This window comes from Macaca mulatta, chromosome 3 (genome assembly GCF_049350105.2).
Source record: "Macaca mulatta isolate MMU2019108-1 chromosome 3, T2T-MMU8v2.0, whole genome shotgun sequence".
NCBI lineage: Eukaryota > Metazoa > Chordata > Mammalia > Primates > Cercopithecidae > Macaca > Macaca mulatta.
The window spans coordinates 157917724-157943508 of record NC_133408.1 but is presented as its reverse complement, the minus strand read 5'-3'; positions in this window follow the sequence as shown (position 1 = coordinate 157943508).

The following is a 25785-nucleotide window of genomic DNA, read 5'->3' as shown; positions in this document are numbered from 1 at the left end:
AATGTAAGTTAAAAATATACAACAAATACAATATACAAGACATATTTGTGGAAAGAATAATGTATAATGATAATAGGTATAAATCTCTATTTCAAAGCATCTTAACCACTTATGTTGAACGGCTATTGTAAAATTTATTAGGGCCAGGTGCAGTGGCTCATGCCTGTAACCCCAGCACTTTAGGGTGACTGACTTGAGGCCAGGAGTTCGAAACCAGCCTGGCAAACATGGCATAACCCCTGTCTCTACTATAAATACAAAAATCAGCTGGTGGCACATGCCTGTAATCCCAGCTACCCGGGAGGCTGAGGCACAAGAATCACCTGAACTCAGGAGGTGGAGGGTGCAGTGAGCCGAGATCACGCCACTGCACTCCAGCTTGTGTGACAGAGTGAGACTCTGTCTCAAAATAAATACATAAATAAAAAATTGATTATTAGTATTTTTAGATTACACCCTGGGTAATGAAAACATTGCTTGGAAGAGAAGTGTGCCATCTGCATTTTTGTTTTTATTTATTTGTTTTTGCATTATTAGTACTACCCTCAATGTGAGGTCTTTTTATATGAAATCTTTGAAATCACTTGTTGATTTTATATATCCACATATCCATCGACTAGAACACCTGTAAACTGTAATATATGCAAGATACTAAAATCAAGTGAACAAATGTGGGTTTTACCCCAGTCTCCAGGCTGGGGAGCTCCTGCCCTTTTATTTCAACTTACCTCATAGTGTGAGATATGTAATCACCTGTAATATGCATGCAGTGGGCTTGACAGTGTCCCTTCATACATTTTATAGTAGTGAGATTTAGTTTAATTCTTAAGTACTTATAAATAAATATAAATGGAAGCTCTGATAGATTATTTTACCTTTCAATACCCATCCCATTTTTAAGACACTGGGATGACTCCTCCAAATGCTAGAAGGAAAGAAAGGCAAAGAGAACTGAGCCAAACCAATGTTGCATGGGCTAATGGATCTTCATAAAGCAGCAGGAATGTGGAGCATGTGAAGTGAAGAAATACAGCAAGGAACATAGCCAGGGGTCAAAACTCAAGGTCAACAAGTCTACAGAAAGTCCTATTCTATTTCAACTGTGAAGAAATCCCCTCGGAAAGATGATTGGTAAGAATGAGAAGTAAAGCAGGAGTTGGACAAGAGTTGGAAGTACAGACAGGAGGAATGAAAAAATACCCAGGACCTAAGAAATACATGAAGAAGTCCAGCAGCTTGGGCTCCTCATAAGTGCAAATGGAGGAGATGTCACGTGATATTATCAGTGAAATATATCTGTAACTCCACAGGCAAGAGGCAAATAAATAAATGCTTTCTATTTCTGTATTGGCAGCAAGACTCAAACCCATTGACAGATAATGAGAGTTCACGGGATATGTAGGGAATAAGACTACTGTGTCCTATTACCCTTCTAGAAGCCTCAAACTTCATTAAGGAGAACAGACAAACATATAGGGAAAGGGAAATAACAAACATGTTGCTATACCATAATACTTATAATTCATCAACCATCTACCACATACTACACAACAGGAAGAGTATTAGCTGCTTTACAACACAGTCAAATATGGAGCAACTCAATGGGATATATGTTATTATCCTTATATTATAGATAAGCAGAACCCAGAGAGGTTAAGCAATCTGCTCAAGGCCATATCCACACAGCCAAATTGGCAAACCTGACACATAAATCTAATATGCAAATCATGTCCTTGTTCATAAACATCAAGTAGCTACATGAGTGACTGACAACAAAATTTCCCACCAGAAAAAAAACGAGTATGGAAAGAAAATGCTATAGGAATTGTGATGTGTGAGAGCACTTTTTTGTATTATTGAAAAATGTGATTATTATGTGTTAACTAAGAAGAAACACCCTTATCTATATGTGCAGGATCTTCACTGGTCTTTTCTGATCTTGCTTTTTGTGGGACACATATTGCCAGCACAGATGATGTATTGAACAGACAGAAGCTAGTGGTCAATTTTCGGTTTACTACGAACCCCTGGATTCAATGGCTCTACATTTCTTTATCTCCCAGTATGTACAGGGATAAAATTAATGGTGTAGGACTAATGCTAGCATAAATTTCTAGTCACTACTTGGCTACTTGCAAGCTGGTCATCACTATATATTGGGTTTGCTCACCCCAACTCCTTTCTTATTATCCACCAGCAACTATTTCTTTATGACTTTGTGCTTCATGAGAGAAACACAGCAAACTGTTAACAAATTCATGGAGTTTTCTTCTACACTCCAGATGGTGTCTGCCAAGTTTGAGAAATTCGGTAAATCAATGGATGCATACTGCTAAATAATATCTCCTCAATCTTTCCCCTACACAATGACCTTGAGGTTTTTATGTAAAAACTGGTCATAATTTACAATGTACTTAATCAAAGAGAAAGAAGTTTTTATCCTACCAATGAAAGAGTTTATGCTTTTGAAACTGTAAAATAAACAAAACTAAATAATGAGAGAAATATCTCTAGAATTAAAAACAAAACAAAAACAAAAAAAAAAACCTGTAGCTAGGTGCTTGTCCCTGGTGTAGTAGTGGTGCTTTAGTGCAATAGTATCACCCAGCTAGATTTTTTAAAAACTAGTTTCAATAGTATTGATACAGGGCCGGGTGCGGTGGCTTACGCCTGTAATCCCAGCACTTTGGGAGGCCGAGGTGGGCGGATCACAAGGTCAGGAGATCGAGACCATCCTGGCTAACACGGTGAAACTCCGTCTCTACTAAAAATACTAAAAATTAGCTGGGCGTGGTGGCGGGCACCTGTAGTCACAGCTATTTGGCAGGCTGAGAGAATGGCGTGAACCCAGGAGGCAGAGCATGCAGTGAGCTGAGATCGGGCCACTGCACTCTAGCCTGGGTGACAGAGCGAGGCTGCATCTCTCTCTCTCTCTCTCTCTCATATATATATATATGAGAGAGAGAGAGAGAATATTGATATGGAAGGGAAGTGCTGGGAAGGGAAGGGCATGTTCTTTTTAAATACTACAGAAGGGAGGAAGGAAAGTGTGGGATAGAGGATGGCATGGTCCCTGGGTAGGGCTCCACCCCCGGGTCTGTGCCCATGGACCTAGGTGAGGACAGGGATTTTTGTTTTCCTGCCCAAATGTTGCATTTCCCAAGACCTCCCCTGGCCTGCCACACCCCAATCCTGTGCCTGTAAAAACCCCAAGACCCTTGCAGGCAGACACACAAACTGCTGGACGTCAAGACGAACACACAGCAGCCATACGTCCAGAGGAGCACACCAGCATAGGAGCACACCTGCAAGCTGGCAGGCCATTGACTGGCAGACCAACACACAGTTTGACTGGGGCAGTCAGAGGAGAGCCTGGGCCGCTCAGCGGCCCAACTCCAGGGGGAAAACCTTCCTACTCCATCCCCTTCTGGCTTCCCCTATCTGCTGAGAGCTACCTCCATTCAACAAAACCTTGCACACATTCTCCAAGCCCAGGTCTGATCTCATTCTTCTGGTACACCAAGGCAAGAACCTGGGATACAGAAAGTCCTCTGTCCTTGTGACAAGATGGAAGTTCTGATTGACCTGACTAACACAAGCTGCCTATAAATGGCAACACTAAAAGACAACACGGGAACATATGCCCACGGGGACTTCAGGAGCTGTAAACATTCACCCCTAGACACTGCCGTGGGGTCGGAGCCCCACAGCCTGCCCATCTGTATGTTCCTCTAGTGGTCTGAGCAGCGGGACACTGAAGAAGCAAGCCACACCCGCAACACACGTCCTGCAATGGGGACAAGGGAACTTTGCCTGTTTCAGTATCATTTTCAAAGACATATTTGAAGGCATTCTAGATCTGTGAGCTATTTACTCTAGTTTTAAAACTGCACTTTAGGCAAATGAGAGTACTTTTAGGAGAAGTAAAGAAAAAAATCTGAAAATGAATTATAATAAATAATATTTTTTATATTTGTTTCTTCAACTTATTTTAAGTTCTGAGGTACAAGTGCAGGATGTGCAGGTTTGTTACATAGTTAAACATGTGCCATGGTGGTTTGCTGTACAGCTCAACCCATCACCTAGGTATTACGCCCAGCATCCATTAGCTATTGTCCCTGATATTCTCCCTGCCCCTGCCCTGCCCTTGTCCCTGCCCCTGTCCCTGCCCCTGTCCCTGCCCCTGCCTTGCCCTGACAGGCCCTAGCGTGTATTGTTCCCCATCATGTGTCACATGTGTTTGCATCGTTCAGCTCCAATTTATAAGTGAGAACATTCAGTGTTTGATTTTCTGTTCCTGCAATAGTTTGCTGATGATAATGGCTTCCAGCTCCATCCACGTCCCTGAAAATAACATGATCTCATTCCTTTTTATGACTCCATAGTATTCCATAGTATATATGTACCACATTTTCTTTATCCAATCTATCACTGATGCACATTTGGGTTGATTCTAAATGTCTAAATATCTAAATGTCTAAATGTAGGGAGTCCATTAAAAAGTCAAAGTAAGTCTCAGAGACATCACTGTTTTGTTTTTGTTTTTTTGTTTTTTCATTTAAAGGAGTCATTTCTGAAATAAAATTTTTATAAGGAACAGTAAGAAGTAAGAAGGGACTACACAGACCTTCCAGAATATACACCTTATTTTTATAGAATGTATATAATATGATCCCTGAATAATAATGCTCTTTAAAAAGACATGGTCTTGACTGTACTCCATCCTTCTTTAGACTCCTCATACCACAACCTTAGGGCAGCGGATAACACTCCAGTTAGTAGGTCTAAACATGAAAATATTTCATTATGTGACAGGTGGTCACTGCTATCTACTGACCTTTTGGAAACGGCCTGATAGCTGTATGTTTTATGAACAACATTTACAATACAAGTTGCTCCTTTAATCTCTGAGACCATGGTGTGATGCAGTTTCAGCAATTCGGGACTTTTCCTGGACCATTATAAACATCAGGCCGGGCGCAGTGCCTCGTGCCTGTAATCCCAGCACTTTGGGAGGCCGAGGTGGGCGATTCACTTGAGGTGAGGAGTTCAAGGCTAGCCTGACCAACATGGTGAAACCCCACCTCGACTACAAACACAAAAAAGAATTAGCAGGGTGTGGTGGCACATGCCTATAATCCCAGCTACTCAGGAGGCTGAGGCAAGAGAATCACTTGAACCCAGGGGTGGAGGTTGCAGTGAGCCGAGATCACGCCACTGCACTTTAGCCTGGGTGACAAAGCAAGACTCCATTTAAAAAAAATTAAAAAACAAAAAGAACGTTAAAATTGATACATTCAATAGGCACATTTATATATTTTTATTGTAAAAACTCCCTAAAAACAAATTCAGGAAACTGTCATTTAAGAAACCACCAAAATTACAATGTTGAATCAGGTGTCACTCTTCTATAATTGAACAATGACCTGAAATTTAAAATTCTGAATAATGGTTCATCCTGTATTATATTTTCCCAAAGCCATCGAATCTTTTTTATCTAAGGTGAAGTAAAAATAGAGCAAGATAACTTTATGTCATTTTTTAATATTTATTTTCAAACAGTAAGTAACCAAGTACATCTCTAGTCAGGATCTCTTATGGTAATTTTCTCTGTTTTAATTACAAATACTGGGAAGCACAGGCACTAGCATCAAGCTTCTCATTATATTCTCAAATTTCTGGGTAAAGGCCATATTCAATTAACTATTAAGGGGTTTTTAAAGTAAATTTATAATTCACAACAGCATAATATTTTAAGATTCCAAAAGAAACAAAATCAATAATATTTACACGCAGTGAATAAGAAAAATAAGGTAATCCTGGTCTTAAGGAGTTTACAGGATAGTGAGAAAGTAAGATTAAAAACTTGTTATACTACCATGTGAGCAGTATGGGGTATATAAAAGGAGTAGTAGGAGTATAAAAGCTCACTAGTTCAAAAGGAAACATAGTCAAAAGCAAATATGATATAACGTGCCAGTAGCTCAATATAAGGAACCTCAGATCTGTAACTTTATAGAAACACACATAATCTTTATTTTTCCAAGAGTCAAATCAATGTTTCTCTTTTTGTTAGGTTATACTTTCTTGTTTTTTTTTTTTTTTTTTTTTTTTTTTTTGAGACAGAGTCTGGCTCTGTCGCCCAGGCTGGAGTGCAGTGGCACTATCTCGGCTCACTGCAAGCTCTGCCTCCCGGGTTCACGCCATTCTCCTGCCTCAGCCTCCCGAGTAGCTGGGACTACAGGCGCCCGCCACCTCGACCGGCTAGTTTTTTGTATTTTTTAGTAGAGACGGGGTTTCACAGTGTTAGCCAGGATGGTGTTAGGTTATACTTTCTATAACTGCATTTACTTATTCACACATTCATTCAGCAAAAATATATGGAACACTTACTGTATATAGGAAAATAAAGAAAAGCTTGTGACAGTCTTTTTAGTACCTACCCAGATGTTGCTTTGCTTATTGGTAAGGCTTGCAACAGTTTGCTTTTTCACATTTAAAAAAAGCTCTATCAGTTTTTATTTCAGGTAGAAATGAATACCAACCTATTTTATGAAAATACTTTTAATGACTCTACCCCATATCCATAAGTTAAATAATTATCTCCAGAAAAGGCATCTTGAAATAGAAGCCACTTGCCCACTCAATTAGCACAGAACCAAAGCCAATGTTCAGAAGGTAAGAAAACACAGAAGTTAGTTGTATGTGTCTGATCAAATTATCCGAATGAAGCAAAAACACAATACAGAAAAATCTGTAAGATGTTATTTTAGTAGGGAGGCTGTGACAAGAATGTCATAATTCTACGACAAAAAGTCTGGCCCTTCTTTCGATTTTTTTTTTTTTCTTAAGAGGTACCATCTTATATTTTGCCCAGGCTAGATTGGAACTCCTGGGCCCTAGTGATCCTCCTGCCTCAGCCTCCCAAGTAGCTGGGAATACAGGCATATATATTTTTTTCTTTTTTGAGACAGTCATGCTCTGTCACCAAGGCTGGAGTTCAATGGTACAATTTTTGCTCACTGCAAGCTCTGCATCCCAGGCTCAAACGATCCTCCTGCCTCAGCCTCCCAAGTAGCTGGGACTACAGGCATGAGCCACCATACAGGCATATTTCTTAATGTTTTTGTAAAAATCTCTTTATGCAAAAAATTAGTAGAATTAGACATTAATAAGCTTTTTTAAGTGACGGAATTTGATGTAAGGGTAAAAGATTATTCACAGGACCTGTGCCTAAGAAATGTGACAAGTTCTCAGGACAGACAGGATCCAGAAACTGGTAAGTCCTAAAGAGGCTGAGAGCTTCCTCCTTCCCTCCATGCTTGTCTCTGCATAACTGCTTCATTTGTTTTACTTCTACTTGCTCTTAGCAGAAGATGGCCCATTTTCAGCTTCACTGGCATCATTTAAGTTCTAGAACACAGCTGAGTCCAATCACTGGCAGCAGGTAGATTATATGGTGTATAGGTAGCTGACAGTAGAGCATTAATAGAGGAAGTGGGGGAGGTGGTTCAGATTTTAGAGGAAAACAGTCATCGTAGACCCGCCAGATACTAAAAAAGATGACTAATATGCTTATCAACATAATATCTTTAGATATTTAAAGTCATTCTTAGCATATACAAGTATTAAGAAATGTCTCTTTTCTGTTCTAATTAGAAGCAGAAAATAGTGAAAAAAACATTTAAACCAACACCACCTAAGTGCAAGTGATTTTATAATAGGAAACACAAAAATTCCTTTCAAATGGTCCTAAAATTCCACAAAATATAATGGAAAACTATTAATGAAATTACTGATAATAAAAACTCAAAGAATCAAAACATAGGAATGAGTTTTTTGTAGCAAAGTAATGGTGACCTATGTTATTTAAGCAGGTTAAAAAATACATTGACTTCAATATGTAAATAAGCCAGTGACATGAAAAGATAATGGACGTAAAAGGAAAGACAATGAACAAACAAACATGAAAAATGTTTTTCCTGCACCAGAAATAAAAACTGAAACAGGAAGATAATATTATCTACCTACCAAACAAGCAAAATTATATAATTATACTGTGAAATTCTAAAAAGCTTATGGTGAAAATGGTATATTCAAACATCCCTGATGGCACTTTAAGCTGATGAAACTCTTTTAAAAAGCAAATATAATGGGAAAAAATTGACATATAGTATTATTTCTGGGATTTTCTTCCAAGGAAACAAATAGCTGCATAAATCTAAAATATTTATAAGCATAAAATTATCATTAGGATATTTTTATTATACTATAAATGTAGAAGCATATTAGAGACTATCTACTAATAGAAAATAGCTAAGGAAATAAGGAAATATCTAACAGATAAAAGTGGTAATTAAAATTTAAGTGATAATAATTAAGACTGAATACTAGGATAGAATATTGGATATAATCCTAAAAGAAAAGCAAATTGTACAAAAGTACAGGGTTGTAACCACAAATTGTATATATGTATTGATAAGGATTATATGAAAAGAAAGCAATTCATTTTGGGGTAGCAGTATAATTATGTGTAAATTTATTTTTCATTTTGTTTTTTACTAATGTCAGCAATTTTATGGCAAAAAAAAGTTTACCTAGGCAGATTTATTTGTGTACTGTGACATGCACAATATCCCTTCTGCAAATTTCAAAGCCTTCTATTGTTTTTGCCATAACCAAATTTTCCTTTCCCTGAATATTCCTAACCAAACTTCTTGATTGCTAGATAAATCTACCAGCTGTTGCCAAAATAATAATCTCTTATAACTTTCAGTTATTTCATTAAATTCAACCTTAGACAATTTTAAAGCAGTACAAAAATGCTTCTTATAGAGAGTCTTCTCTGTTAACTCATCTAAAACTTCCACCACATTTTCCCAAACAATTTTCAGTCTGATGAATGGAATGTCAAGGACTTGTTTTTATTTGGTAATAAAAGCAAAATAGGATTAGCGATCCAATGCTTCCCCTTAAAGTGGAGCCCATTATCATGGCTATAAGGCCCTAGGGGTCACCAAGGGCATTTTTGTTTCACAGCCCCAGTCAATAAATGACACATAATGGAAGTACTAATGCACAAAAATGCATCATCTACCTTGTTTAAGGGAACAAGGGAGTGTCTGTCTACTTCAGATATATTTCTGTTGTAATAGTAAAATGCAATCCAAATGTTTGAATAGAGGCAACAGAACTGAGTTCTATTTTGTGTTAATTCCTCTAAACATAAATTATACTTTCATTACATAGCTTGTATAATAATAAAATAACATTGGCTTCATAGTCATCTTACACATATGGGATCAATTTTATAAAAATGGCATTTTCGAGCATTAAGCAAAGCAACTGCTTAGATTATTTGTATTACGTGCACACTTGAGCACTGGATTTTGTTCTATCTCATATGCACTTAGATTTGTTTTTGACAGGACATAGAGAAAGAGTAGAAAGGAATATCCTTTCCTTAATAGGTCCCTAGACACTTTAAATATTAATTATTTGCTATCTCAAAAATCTGTAACTACTGCATATAGTCTATCTTTACTATACCCACTCATTGGAGTATTTTTCATTCCTTCCTAAATGTGAGCTTATTCAAGGACAGGATTATGCCTTGCCAAAAATATAAACAATACTGATTATCTGGAGTTTATACCTGATGTTATTTTTAAATACTGAGGGCTTTTATGAACAGAGCTCTAGGCCAGTCACTGGGAATATGATGATGATGAAAACTCTACCCACAAAGATATTAAAACGTATTGAGGAGAAGACAGACAAGAAAATAGACAACAACAAGAGACTGAATCTTGGTAGGGGCCGTATTTGCATAATACAATTATAATTAACAATTTTAAATCTTTTAGATTTTGATTTATTAATTATTTTTATTGTATATATTTGGAAGCACAATATTCTGCTGCAAACATCAGCTATGTTTAAAGAATAATAATCTGTCAATGGCAGTCTAAATTCAGAAAAGAAGTCCTGTAGGTTCACCCCAAGTCTTAGACCTAATATACATCCTGATAAATGATCAGTTTTAATCAATAGCACCATTTAGAGAATATAAACGTCATTTTAAAAAATCGTAATACATGAACTAGCTGCACTGGCCATAGCCACCCAAAGTTCAAGGATCGGTCAGTATTAAACACTAGCAGAACAATAATCAGAGGGAAAATATACCACATAAAAATTTCTCCATAACCGCACATATTGCAAATTTTCTTGTGGAAGTATTTTAATTACAAAGTTTTTATTAAATAAATTTTTTTTTGTAAATAATATAAGATATTAAACTCTAGTTTATCAAAAATTAAAATACTGGAGAAGCACATCTTACATCTGTATCATTAAAAGAGTAAAAACCAATTTGTAGGGTGTCATTTATGATCCTCTCAGTGAGTGCCTGCAATTTCTTCCTTACTCTATTTTTCAGGTTGTTTTTTTTTTCTTTTCAGTTTGACTACTTGGAACACAGCCTCAGAGCTGAAGCAGGAAAAGCTTAAACTATATACTTGACAATCACATGTAAAATGATGCAGCAGATTAAAAGCAACAAACGCACTAAATGCAGCAAAGGTATGAGAGGGGGAGAAGATGAAAACATAATGACTGCATTCCAAAAGAACCATAAAGTAGAGCCCATTATCGTGGCTATAAGGCCCTAGGGGTCACCAGGGGCTTGTTTCACAGCCCCAGTCAATAAATGACACACAATGGAAGTACTAATGTACAAAAATACATCATCTACTTTATTTAAGGGAACAAGGGAGTATCTGTCTACTTCAGATATGTTTCTATTGTAATAGAAAAATGCATTAAAAGTGTTTGAAATACAAAGGAAAATTAGTCATGTGGAAAATTTATTTTAGTGTCCCATCTAATGTTATAACAATTTCAGAAATATAAATTCTATAAAATGATATCTTCATTTCCTAAGGCTTAGTATTTTAGCAAGCTATCACGTATGCTTTAGAATTCAGATCTTTTATAAAGATCCTTTGAACTAAAAATTACTATCCTGTCAGATGTTTTCTGCATTCACACATAGGTATGCTATGAATCTATAATTAAATATACCTATTAGATAAGATACAAAAGTTACTGGCTGGCTCCATAACACTCAACAGTCAACATAATATTAGTATAACATGAGTTTCCTAGGCCTACAATGTCATATTTTTTAAGAAAACTTACTTTAGTGTAATTAAACTAATAAAGTGGTCACTGTATTTATTTGTACCCGTTGTCTTTTAGGTATCATTTTTTTCCTCCTATTTCTTTTCATAATAAATGTCTCTTTCAAAAAAATTATTATCTGTTAATACGGAATAGAAATCAAAATGAAATAGTTTATCTGTAAAGCATTTTGTTTATTAAAGAACAGAATAATTAGAAAGATAACCTGCAAATGGTAATCCTGCCCTCCATTCACAAAAGTGACTTTATGTTATTGATATCTTGTCTTAACTTGACACTATATGCTGAATGATTTTACTAAAAGACCACCTCATGTGTGCCCTCACTTTAAATAAATCCCTTTGGCTCATAGTATTCAGCAATCAAGATTCTTTGCATAACACCCTCTGAAATTCATTATGATTAAACATACTCAAGATAAAATGGAAATAGCAATCATGCTCAGAAGGTTTGGGGGCATGCCAAGTATCTACGATGATCCCAACTTTTTCCCTAATATCATTTATCAGAAGCATTTCTTCTTTTTAATATTTAAAGAATGCACACTTACTAAAAATAGGCCTCGCAGGTAGCCACTACCATGTGACTCAGCATTCTGACACCCATGATATTATTAGATATGCCATTATTATATATGCCATCAGAATTTAACGATCATTGAAGTTTCAGGTGAATTTAATTAAGCACTGAGTTGTTCTTTAATTAGAGACCTCAATATCTATGTATTGTATGAGAACATCACTTTTATATTCATACACTCAGTTATTCCAGTGACCAGGGTTTTTAGTTGATGCTTATTAGATGACTGTCATATTGTAAATCAATATTTTATCATGAGGAGGACTGAAGATTAACTATGATAACTATTTTGTTCACAAGGTGGACATTTTTAATTGTGAAAAATTATGTCAGAATTGTGAAAAATTATGTCAGAATACTCAAAATTAACCAAGTTATGACAACTTTGTTTAAGAACACATCAGTTTGTAACGTACATTCTTATTTGTAAGCCGTCTTCAGAGGAAATTTAATGTTTTTAATTCAGGTACCCATTCCCAACTGGTAAATCAAAAGAGTCAATTATTGGAGTCCAAGAAAAAATTATATCTTATGATGGCTTTATAATTTTCAACGTTTGCACTCTATTTTAAAATACAACTTTTCAGAAGATCTCAGAACTCTTTGATAATTCTTAACCACAAAAGTATTCCAAGGCCTTCCAGCATCTGGGGTAAATATTGTGTTTCAGCTCTTTATACCACCACAGTTAAATCCTTGCATAATATGCCCACTAGCTTTAGTAAGAGGGCAAAGGGAAAATAAATGTGGATAAAGGCAGTGTTAAAATAAAATATTCCACGGTACTATCCAGAGAATATTTAGGATAATATATAGTGTATTAGTCCATTTTCACACTTCTATAAAGATACTACCAGCGACTGGGTAATTCATTAAAAAAAAGAGGTTTAATTGACTCACAGTTCCACATGGCTGGGCATTCCTTGGGAAATGTACAATCATGGCAGAAGGTGAAGGGGAGGCAGGTAGCTTCTTCACAATGCAGCAGGAGAGCATAGGGGAAGTAGCCACTTTTAAAACCATCAGATCTCATGAGAACTCCCTCACTATCACGAGAACAGCACAGGGGAAACCGTCCTCATGATCTAATCACCTCCTACCAGGTCCCTCCCTCGGTACGTGGGGATTACAATTCAAAATGAGATTTGGGTGAGGACACAGAGCCAAACATATCATATAGTCTACAAGGAAATTATCTTGTTTATCTATACTCTTGTATTCCCTGATTCTCATTATGCTTTTCCATACATCACCCTGGAAGACTTCCTCTCTTACACTTCATACAAAAGACAAAATGGATGGATTCATGGATCAATAGCTTGATAGATAAATTGATGGATAAATGAGCATGTATACATACATATACATAAGTGGTATTTATTGTTATTTTGTATTAAGTAAATGAAATGTTATATTTTCTGGCAAAGTGAATTAACTCCAAATGCCTTTTAATTTTCTGTTAAAAACCTAAACATTTGCACAAATAATTCACAAAATTCAGCTGTGTAAACTAGATATAGAGAATATTTAGTTAACGAATTTAAAAGCCTGTCTAACAAATACAACACCTGAAATGATCATGATACATCATTCAACTAATTAGGGGAAAAGCTCCCATTGTTGAAGCTTGTAGAATGAATTCCTTTTCTCAGCGATTCAAATGACAAGTGGTGCATACTTACAGGCAAGCCCATAGAAGACTTACAGGTGAAAAGATGAACTTTCCCTTTACATCCTCAAAACCAAATAAATGAAAGTCTGTTTCTTTTGCAATTACAAGTACAAATCTGTATTTAATATCCACCTCTAACATGTGCATATTTTTATCTTAAGTACCTAAATATTTAAAAATATATTGCATTTTAATAGATTCTGTCTGAGCTGGTTATTAAATACAGTTCACTATGAGATTTAGTAATCTAGAAATAAATTTAATATAAAGACTACATCCTAAGGAGAAAATACGACAACTAGAAGATTTATTTGGAAAGCAAATAAATTGAACTGATATTATTAAAACCTAATTTCGAAAACACCAACGTTTCATTAACACATGTCATCCATATTAAGACAATTTTAAAAGATAAAGAACTGCATATATTTTAGCTCTGTTTACAAAACACAAATATTTCATTCAAGAGAAAACAAATCCTGATTGAGAACTGTAAAATATCTTAAAATCTCTGCAAAGGGTGTTTGTTTTTAAAAAATATAAATGAATTTCAGTCTTGTTGAATATTAACTTTTAAATATATTATAAATCTGAAAGAAGAGATTGTTTTTTATTACTGGAGATATTGAGACTTCTAGAAACCAAATTTTATAATGTTATTTGCAACAAAGTATTATAAATTTTCTACTCACTCTAAAGTGTTGATTGATATGCCAGAAATCCTTAATATGGGGATTTTTTAAAATCTGTGTTAAATATCCATAGGATTATTGGACAAAATTTGGTTAATTATGTATAGTTGGAATTTTTTAAGCTTGTTAAAATTATTTTTGTGTACATTTCAAAATCAAAATTTTCTTGACTTCTACAAAGTTTGTTAAATGAATACATGTGATTAACCAAACATTTAAGTGTAAAACACAATATCTGATGAATTATATATGCACAGAAATTGCAAATAAGGTCCATTGACTTTTGGTCAATCAAGGCAGAATCTCTTTCTGCAACGTAAATATTAGCAATGGAAATGACGAAAGCAAAATTTATGCTTGGCTAACTGTTCTTTCTGCTGTGCATATTATTATATATAATTTATATATATACATATTTAGTGAGTTTAAAAATAGATGGATGACAGATAGACATTTAACTCATCACAAACAAGATAAAGTATGTTTCCATTATCCTAAAAAGTTTCCTCTTTCCATTTTGTAGGCAATCAACTCAGCCATACCTTTAGCCTCTTTCGAGTATTGATGTTTTTTCTGTCCCGATGGCATTACCTTTATAAGCATGTCATATAAATGAATTTATACAGTATGAAACCATTTATGGCTGTCCTTTTTTACTTAGCTAATTTACTTTTTCTTTCCTTAGGCTTTGAGATTTACTTGTGTTTTTGAATATGTGGGAAGGGTGTTCCTTTATGTTATTTACTAGTGTTCCACTGTACAGATGGACTATATATTGTTTGTCTATTCACCAGTTGATGGATATTTGGGTTGCTTCTAAGTTCTGGCTATTTTGATTCAAGGTAATAATAAGATTCACATATAGGTTCTGTGTGGACATACGTTTTCACTGATCTTAGTTTTCTGTTTCTGCATAACAAGTTAGTACTTGGAACACACATTTATTATTTCAAATTAATGCCATGATTCTGTGGGTCAAGAGTCTGGTACATTTTAATAAAATCTTCTGTGCAGCATCCCACTAAGCTACAATCAAGACGTAGGCAGGTCAAGGCTGTAACATCATCTGACACTTGGGGTCCTCTTCCTGTCTCATTGGTTGTTGGCAGAATCTAGTTCCTTGAATTGTAGGATTGAAGACCTCACTTGCTGGATGTCACCAGGGGCCCCTGTCCACTCCTAGAGGTCACTCACACCTTTTTGCCACATGACCCCTTTCAGGATACAGCTGTTTGCTTTTTCGTGGCAGCAAGAGAATGTTCCTCTCATGTGGAATTTCTAACTTTAAAGCAAGTCTTATATAATACAGTGTAGTCAGGGAAACTACTATCCCATTACTCTGGCCACAGAGTGTAACCTAATTAAGGGAGGGAATATGTCACTATATTCACTGGTCTCCCCACAGTCAAGCTGTAGCATTCTGAAGAAAACAAACAAACAAAAAACTCATACATGCATTATTTTCCCCAGAAGTAACGGATGCTAACTGGCATTGGAGCTTCATTAAAGAGATCAGGGACACAATAGCTATCCTTCTCAGATTCTTTCTCACCAACTACTTGTTTATGTATTTGGAAAATGAAACTTTTAAAAATACATAATGTAAACTATAGGAAGTAAAGCTCAAAGACATTTTATTTTATGGTAGTAGAGACCAAAGGTAGACTAGTTTCTACATTTTAGAGATTCTTGGGGTGGGGAAATATCAGAGATGTCACTAAGAAGAATGTATTCAAAACTGAATTACCAAAGAAATTAGGTTTGCATATTTATCCAAAGCAGACATGGCTCAAATGCAAACGACTGATCAACACTGACCTAAAATCAACAAGTAAACCTTATGATGCTCTAAGTAGGCCTCATATGCTAGAGAATAATTAAAAGGGCAAGATAACATTTAAAATAACACATTAGAAAGGACTACAGTCTCTCAGACATTAAATTTCCTCAAGTTTTTCTTTAAATGTACCAAGTTTTCAAGATTTTCTTGAAAACTAAAATGAGATTGGATTTTATGTGAATTGGTATTAATTTTTAAGTGATATTTTGCGGGTGCATATAAATTTCAGAATATTTTAGTCACTTGTACTCATCTAAAACAATAGAGTAATTGGTAATATATTCCTTGTAGATGTGGGATTTGAGGAGGACAGCTGAATATAGTTAACTCATGATTAAAGTGAATTTAAAGAAAAATATTTAAAACAAAAGGATGTATTTAAAAGTAAAAACCTATAACCTGAGAATTTTGGAAGTGTCGGAATTTGAAAATAAATGTAGGACATCTTATTAAATTGTGTTTTTTAGCATCTTAGTGACTGGTCCAAAATCCTAGTTTTTTGCCTGTCACCGTTTAAAGGCTCTCATCTATTCTCAAAAACTGTAGGAATCCCCTAATTCCTAAGAATATGTTATATGATTAGTCACTTTACCTGGTGCTGACCTCAAGTAATAAAGTGTGATGCAATATTTAATGTCTATGTAACCCAGATCAGTTGAGACTTACCTTCCATTTGGAAACTTAAGAACATGTAATTTAGGACTACAGATATATTACCTTGAGCAAATCTGGCAGTCTCGGAACAAGTTCTACCAATCTCCAAACTTACTTCTAGCAAGTTTTAAGATTGTCTGTCTGTCCTGTCTCTGCTCTCGTGTTAAAATTAAGATCTTGATTCACCTCCTTGAAAGGCACCATGTTAGCCCTTTTGCTGATTTCATTAAAAGAGCTGGTCATATGAATCCACTTGGGCCCAGGCACAGTGGTTCACACCTGGAATCTCAACACTTAGGGAGACTGAGGCAGGAGGATTGCTTGAGCCCAGGAGTTCAATATGAGCCTGGGCAACATGGTAAGACCCCGCATCTCTACAAAAAACTTTTAAAACAGCCAGGCATGGTGGTGTGCACCTGTGGTTCCATCTACTCGGGAGGCTGAGACAGGAGAATTGATTGAGCCAAGGAGATCGAGGCTGCAATGAGACATGTTTGTACCACAGCATTCCAGTCTGAGTGACAGAGCAAAATACTGTCTCAAAAAGAAAAAAGAAAAAAAAAAAAAAAGTATCAGTTCATTTAGTAATTTCACGGAAGTATGAATGTTTCACAGGAAAATTAGGTTCCAGACTGTAGAGCCCTCTGCCATCTCATTGGTTTCAATAACACACTCTGCTGCCGTCGGAAGAAACCTCATCCTCCCTGTACTGTGCCCAACCCCCAGGAGATGTAGCCGCCTTCCTTCTTCTCTCTCTCGTACACACACACACACACAGAATGTGCTGTGCTCCTCTGCCTGCCTTCCTTCCCCATGCATTCCTCACCTTGTCAGTGATTCTACCATATGAGATCATTACCTATTCGCAAAAGTCAGAACCATTTTCACAGATGAACATCTAATCTGCTTTTTAAAAGGCTCTGTGGGAAATAAAGTCTTCAATATTCAACTTTACACTTTAAATGGTTTTTGCTAGCAACTTTTCCTCTCTTAATAAGTTACAATAAATGTTGATTCTGGTTTGTGACAGATGGTTCATCTCTAAGAGCCCACAACAGTGAGTTAGATGTTTAAAATAAACTTGTAAAAAACAGGCATCAGGAGAAATGCATCCAGACCTTGTTCCACAAAGTCTTTTCCTAGATTGTCATATAAGTATGCATTTGTATGTGAATGAAGCAAAAATAATTTTGATCTATCATAAATGAGACTCTCTGCAGGAGTCCCCACCAGAGAATATGTCTGTCCCTGCATGAAATCTCAATTGCTACTGAATCTAATTCAGGACTCATTTGTGATATTTTATTACATAGCTAGACATTTTGTACCTGCTAAAATTGGCATATCCTTTTCAGAGCACTCCTTAAATTGTTATTAAATGAAAAGAATAGGTATTACGTTAATTAATAAATTTTCAGAAGAATACCTGATGTTTTCCACAATGTTAATGCTACTTGTTATCTCTGCTTACTGTTGTAGTCCACCTACATCTCATTTGGTTTTTAACCCATCTCAGCTCTAATATAGGTCACTTGGGGAAAAGTTGACTAAAGAGAGGTAGTTTACAGTAAATCGCTGGAGAAGTCAAAAAGGTACAGGAACTATCGTATGTTTTTTATCCTATACAATAAGTTCTCAATCAGAAATTAAATTTACATTACAAAAACAATGACTTGTTTCATGTGGGTTTTGATATATTTATTTTCTTTAGGCAGAGTTACCTTAGAGCTCTCAGCACACTGAATCAATCGTCTTTGGCACATTGAGTAATCCACATATAACTTATGAGCTGGAGACTGTTAAAAGGAAGAAGAGCAGTACGTGCAGCATAAAAATCGGGTGGACATTGAATTAAGAGTCTAAATATGATATCATCTTACATGTTACATGCACTGTGTCCTTGGAATAAAAAGAAAAGGGCAGAGTTTATTTAATGTTTCACTTGGTTTCATTAAAATTTCTCTTGCTCAAGTAACACAAGATGAAAAAACCAAACACCGCATGTTCTCACTCCTAAGTGGGAGTGGAACAATGAGAACACATGGACACAGGGAGGGGAACATCACACACTGGGGCCTGTTAATGGGTGGGGGGCTAGGGTAGGGATAGCATTAAGAGAAATACCTAAATGACGAGTTGATGGGTGCAGCAAACCAACACGGCACATGTATACCTATGTAACAAACCTGCATGTTGCGCACATGCACCCCAAACTTAAAGTATAATAATAAATTTAAAAACAATTTCTCTTGCTCAACAAATATATTCCTGGAATATAGTATGCCAATGAGTCAGCCCACTGATTATTTCATGTGCTCTCTTACACTTGCGAATCTTTTTGCATGTAGGTGAGGTCATGTGACTAGTTCTGGCCAATGAAATCACATGTCTTCTCCAGAAGACTGGTCATTAAATACTTCCAGATAAAAGTACTTAATTACCAATGCAAGACCCTCTTATGTCTCTTCACCTATTGCATGAATGGGAAAGGCCACATCTTCCAGATAGTTCACATAGAAGGTGATGGAGCCTTTGTCAACCAGGGTCCCTGACTGTGGACCCAACCCCCCACCAAATCCCAGCTACCAATTTTCATTGTATATGTTTCATGGGCCAAAAAAAAAAAAGAGCTTGTTAAGTTAAGCCACTAAGGTTTTAGAATTAATTAATTACTTCAACATATGGTAACACTGCAAGAATAATGAAATAATTATAAGAACAATACAAAGAAAGGGGATTATTGTCCTTATTCATCCCTCCCCAATAGAAACATAGCTTAGAAAGAAGAGCAAGCAGACATTGTTTTGTTTACATGGCCTATGAACACAACATTGGTGATGAAGGTCAGAAATAACAGCTATAAAGGATATTTACATACATACGCATTCTCACAACTACACATATATTTAAACATATCCTAAGTTATCTATATTCTGTTGGATTTAAGAAAGAATTGTTGAAAATTAATATATACCACATTTTCAAGCCTCTTTTTCTGAGTAAATGAAATCCTTAGTCACTAAAGCCAAATTGTCCTTGAAGAGATTCCATTTAGCTGCCTATCTTCAACATCATTTGACAGATGTGATTAATTAAAAGATGTCGAGAATTGTTATTAAACTCAGAATATACAGATAAACATCCAGAGAACACTTTCCAGATGGTCCTCTGGGAATCTAACATAAATTTTTCATGAAAAAAAAATTTGCTCTGTCATCAATCAACTATTCCTGACTACAATAAGTGCATTCTTCCCCGTCTCAATTGTTTTATTAATTATTTGCTGCCATGTCCCAAAATTATTTTAGTAGATGTTATTTTTCAAAGTTGACATGATTTGTGATTGAAAAAGGCAGTTTATAATATTCTATAGCCAGTGGATTAAAACACCTATTGCCTTTGGGGGCATGCAAGGTCCCCAAATCCATATATCAGAAGAATAAATGAAGACTGTAGGAAAGTAGAAATAACGTATCTAAAAATGATGATGCTCTAAAAACAGAATCCTTCACCAAGCATGGTGGCTCACAGCTGTAAATTCCAGCATTTTGGGATACTGAAGCAGGAAAATTGCTTGGGCCGGGGGTTCAGGATCAGCCTGAACAACATAGTGGGATCTCATCTCTAAAAAATAATAATAAAATTAGCCAGGTGTGGTGGCACACACCTATAATCCCAGCTACTCATGAAGGCTGAGGTGGGAGGATCACTTGGGCCCAGGGGGTCAAGGCTGCAGTGAGCCATGATCACACCACTGTACTCTAGCCTTAGTGATGGAGTAAGACCATCTCAAAAATTAATTAATTAATTAAAATAAACATCCTCATACTAGTCTATAATGCAAAGCATACAATGGTACAGTTGTCTGGTAGAGAGGAGGTCATTTGAAGTGATCTGGGTCAAGCATAAGCCTGCCTTTACCTTGTATTTTGTCATTAGGAACTCAGCAAGTTTAACCACTCCTTTCAGGAGCTGTTAGAAGCAGAGTTTTCTAAAGTGTGGAGAAAGCACTTCTTCAATGAGATGAGTAAAAACTAAAGTACCCAGAGAAACCAAGAGGAGTGAGCCATTGAGGAAACTCTTCTAGAATTTAGAGTTTCTCATTCCACTATTACTGAGGCCTTGAATTTCAGTATCGTTGTGCAACTGACATTTTAATGGGATCATCCACCACTTAAGACCTAATGGCTAGAAATTTTCAAAGATATCTAGCTAATGGGCTTAAACCTTAATTCCACTATTTGTGAACAATTCAAAAACCTCCCAAGATTTCCATTAATCACTCAAGATTCAAAAGATGGAGGGCAGGACATCAAAGTGGCTTCAAATTATTTTCATGTTCTTCTCTGGTGCCTTAATCCTGTTGATAAATCTATTTTATTTTTATTATATATATATATTTTTTTTTTTTTTTTTGAGATGGAGTCTCGCTCTGTTGCCAGGCTGGAGTGCAGTGGCACAATCTCGGCCCACTGCAACCTCTGCCTTCCAGGTTCAAGCGATTCCCCTGCCTCAGCCTGCTCACCACACCCGGTTAATTTTTTGTATTTTAGTAGAGACGGGGTTTCACATGTTAGCCAGGTTGGTCTCAATCTCCTGACCTCGTGATCTGACTGCCTTGGCCTCCCAAAGTGCTGGGATTACAGGCGTGAGCCACCACGCCAGGCCAATATTTCTAACTAATGATGTCCTTCTCTGATTTGTATCAGTCCAATCATGGAATTCAGCTTCAATCTCTTTCCATAATTATTTCAAACAATTAAGCAAATCAACTATAAGAAAATACTCTGACTCTAAAACTAGGTATTTGTGTGTATGACAGATTCTACTGGAGATTTAAAGGAGTCACAATAGGATTTGCAATAAAGAAATAGAAACAACATAATTTTTTATCATTAAACTTCTGGTAACCCCATTCCAGGATTTTTTCACTGACCCTGTGGCCCCCACTTAGAATTGTATCTTCCCCCATACTGCTGACTCCTTATCTTCCCCTATCCCATCTCCCTCTTTCACCTTATTTCCAAGAGAACTATAAATTATCCTCAGAGCACTGCTTTGAAATTCAGCTCAAAGCCCAGATTTGCATTTTCAAATCCATCAAAGAACTCTGCAGAAAAGAAATTAATTTAGCAGTGTTCACTCTTTTAGACAACAGTTATTTTAAATAGCAATTTTTTCCACCATCACTTCTATAATAAATTTGTCTTTTTGTTTATGCTAGGTCAACCTTGAGAGTTTCAAACACACAAATAAAGGCATAGTGGATTGAAAAAGACCAATGTGGATTAGTAAAATATATTATTTACATAAATTTTAAGTGAAAATATTTTCAAGTATATGTTGCACACCTGGTGGGGGGAGCAAATTGGTAGTAACATGACTATTCTATACAATATTTTCATTAAATATTTTTATCTTCAAGAATATAGGGCACTTTCAGTCAGAAGAACACATGGTTGGCAAGCAGAAGTCTTGGGGGAAATGCTTTAATTAACAAGGATAATAAATGTTGAAGTAAATGGAAGTGATATAATTAAATGCTGCGCTTCTAGAAACCTTTAAGAGTTAGATTTTCTGCAATATTATTGACTACTCATTTAGTGAGTGTTTTAGTCTGTTCTCATACTGCTATAATGAACTATCTGAGACTGGATAATTTATGAAGAAAAAAGGTTTAATTCACTCACAGTTCTGTACAGTAAGCAGGCTGTACAGTAAGCATGGCTAGAAGGCCTCAGGAAACTTACAGTCATGGAGGAAGGCACAGAGGAAGCAAGCATATCTTACCATGGCATTGCAGAAGAGAGAGAGATAGAGAGCAAAGGAGGAAGTATACACACTTTCAAACAACTAGATCTTGTGAGAACTCACTCACTATCATGAGAACAGCAATGGAAAATTTCACCCCCATAATTCAATCGCCTCTCAACGGGCCCCTCTCCTGACACATGAAGATTACAATTCGAGATGAGATTTAATAGGTACGCAGAGCCAAATCATATCAGGGGGTAAATCTATTTTTTCATAAAGGGTAAATTAAAAAGTGAAATTTAACAGTCCAGTCCTAAATTACCACATTGCCTGAACTACAGTAATGTGGACAGGCATCTGTCTGTCTACATATTAGGTATCTAATTATGAGTATTTCTCCAAGGAGACTTCCTCAAATAAGTAATGTTTTTCTCATTTGAAATGTCTATTGTGTTTTTATTTAAAAATACTTAAAATGCTTAATTAATATCTCCTATGTAAGATGTGTTGACATCATTCAATCCTTTTATTTGAAACTCTGCATTCTCCCTGAAATCAAGGATTAAGTGCATGAAAAGGCAAATAAGAGGCTAGAGGAGAACACACACACTTAAAATCAGTAAGATAATGACTTAATCAGTACAAATGAATGCATTTTCTTTTAAGGCGCTTTCTCTTGCAGTGTAGCATTGCCAGGTAACTGCCATATGTATCTGTCTTTACCTAGGAGAGGTGAAGAGCACTTTCAGCAAGGGCAACATTTGAAGCTTCCAGTTCTAGATTTACTGTCACAATCAGAAACAGATTCAAAAATCAGCATAAAGAGTAATACTTTATAGGAACTTTGGCAGAAATGATGATGTGGCCTACAGATCCTCTTTTTAGAAGCGACTCACTGCTCAGCTGTGAAGAAGTGTGGTTAGCTGATAACCTCAGCTGTTAGTTCCTTCAAGGTCTGACTTAGCTCCTGAGTCAAGTTTAATCACTTACTTTGGCTCCCAGCCAAAGACTGATTAAAGCTAAGCAAAATGGACAGTAACCAACTCAGCTTTTCTCTAACATAAATCTTTGCTCCAGAGCTCCCTACCAGGCTGGCAGAGGCATTCTTAGTGTTGGATGCTACTTTGCTTGCCTCTTTCTTACTTCCTTTTTCTTTCATGGGTTTACCCTCTGGGATACTTTTTGCATTCCTAACTTTGTTGCAGTATCTGATCAGATAACTTAGGGGGCACAAGTTTACCAGGAATGGTGCAGGAAGACAGACATTAAGATGGGATATGGGACTGTCACTCACTCCTCACCTAGCAATAGACTCCAACCTGAGTGGCAAGTGGAGTATGTACAACCAGTTGTTAAAACGTACACCAGTGGCCACCTGGGAGACTATGCTTGGGGAGGGCTGTTCCCTGAATACAGTGAGGATTCAGGCATTTGAACTGTACAGGGGAATTGGTAAATAGGACCATAATGGAATTAAATTATTTTTACTAAGTTCATTGCTTCCCTAAAGATGGATATAAAAGGCTGAGAGAAATTAACAAACAATTAAAAGATAAGTTTGAGAGCAAGAGAGTTTGTTTCGTAGCTAACAAGAAGTTCCCTTCTCATAAAATGGGCAAGCAGAAAAAAATGAAGTTCAAGATCAGTATTTAGTAGTCAGAGATACTAAACTTCAAAGGCAGTTAAATGTTCAAGGCAGGGCTCTCATGCCAAAGTCAGGACCATAGTCAAGTAATACTGGGATACTGTCACGTGGTAGAGGGACATGGGTAACCCAGAAGATACTGACTCCCCACCATCCTTTGAATTCTCTCAACGTACAGAATGTTCTCACTCTTCCCCACTAAGACCTAGCACTCATCCTATGTGTAAAGACTATACAGAAATTTCTCCCATTCTTCCACACAAAACAACATACTTTCTCAGGAGCTTCCCCCATCTCCTCACCTGGCCATCAGACCCATAGCCAAGGTTAGTGCATCTAAGAAGTGTGGGGGCTAATGAAGTAGGACATAAACTATACCCACAAAGGAGATAAGGCATGCAGCAGGCAAACACAGAGGAGCCCAGGAAGTGCTTGTGAAACTGGATTTTGAATGTACTCAAAGAGGTGGGACCATAAACTGAATAAAGAGGAATTGATTGACTTGGAGGCACCCTCTCTAAATATAGGATTGGATATCCTCACAAAAAAAGGAGATGATATTAATACAAATTTGTTGCTTGGATTTCTATTAGAAACCTGGAAAAAGTCATGACCCAGGGTGAGTGAGATTGAAGTGCCTGAGTTGCTGTGACAGATGCTAAATGAAGGGATTAAAAGACTCTGGGATTTAGGACTCCTTGAGTAATTATTGATACGATTTGGCTCTGTGTCCCCACCCAAATCTCATCTTGTAGCTCCCATAATTCCCACGTGTTGTGGAAAGGACCCAGTGGGAGATGATTGAATTATGTGAGCGGGTCTTTCCCATGCTGTTCCCATGACAGTGAATGGGTCTCACGAGATCTGTGGTTTTAAAAATGGGAGTTCCCCTGCACAAGCTCTCTTTTTGCCTGCTGCCACCCCACCCACATAAGACATGACTTGCTCCTCCTTGCCTTCTGCCATGATTGTGAGGCCTTCCCAGTCATGTGGAACTGTAAGTTCAAAAACATCTTTCTTTTATAAATTACCCAGTCTCAGCTACGTCTTTATCAGCAGCATGAAAATGTTATGTGAGGCCACAAGATTCTCCAAAAATGTATCTTTCTTAAGAAGGCCTAGAAGACACACTGTTTACCAGGATCATAAGAAATGTGCAGGCCTGGGCATCATTAGCATCACTAAAATGGTCAGGGATAGCTCTCTTATATGGAGCAAGGCTGATGGTAGAGGCTATCACAGAAACTGACTTGCTGATAGCAAAGGTAGGAGGCAACAAAAGCAAGATGGTGTGGCTAAACTAGCAGATGTCAGGGTTTTATAATTATTTTAACAAGCAACAAAATCAGAGAGACATAGAGCATTATGAAAATGGTAAACAGAATATGGCACCTCAAAGGACAAAATAGGCAGGCAGTCATCAAGGTGCTGCTTAATGTAATATCAAAAGTGAGCAAGACAGAAAGTAGAATAGTGATTACCAGTGGCTTCAGGGAGGAAAGGGAATGGGCAGTTATTGTTTCATACGTACAGAGTTTCAGTTTGTGATGATGAAAATGTTCTGGAGATGGATATGATGTTGGTTGCAAAACAGTGTGAAGGTACTTAATGCCAGTTAATTGTACACTTAAAAATGATTAAAATAGTAAATTTTATGTTATTTATATTTTGCTACAATAAGTAACATAAAAACAAGTGAGCAAGAATGAATGAGCAAAAGGCTAACAGTGATCACCTCAATAAA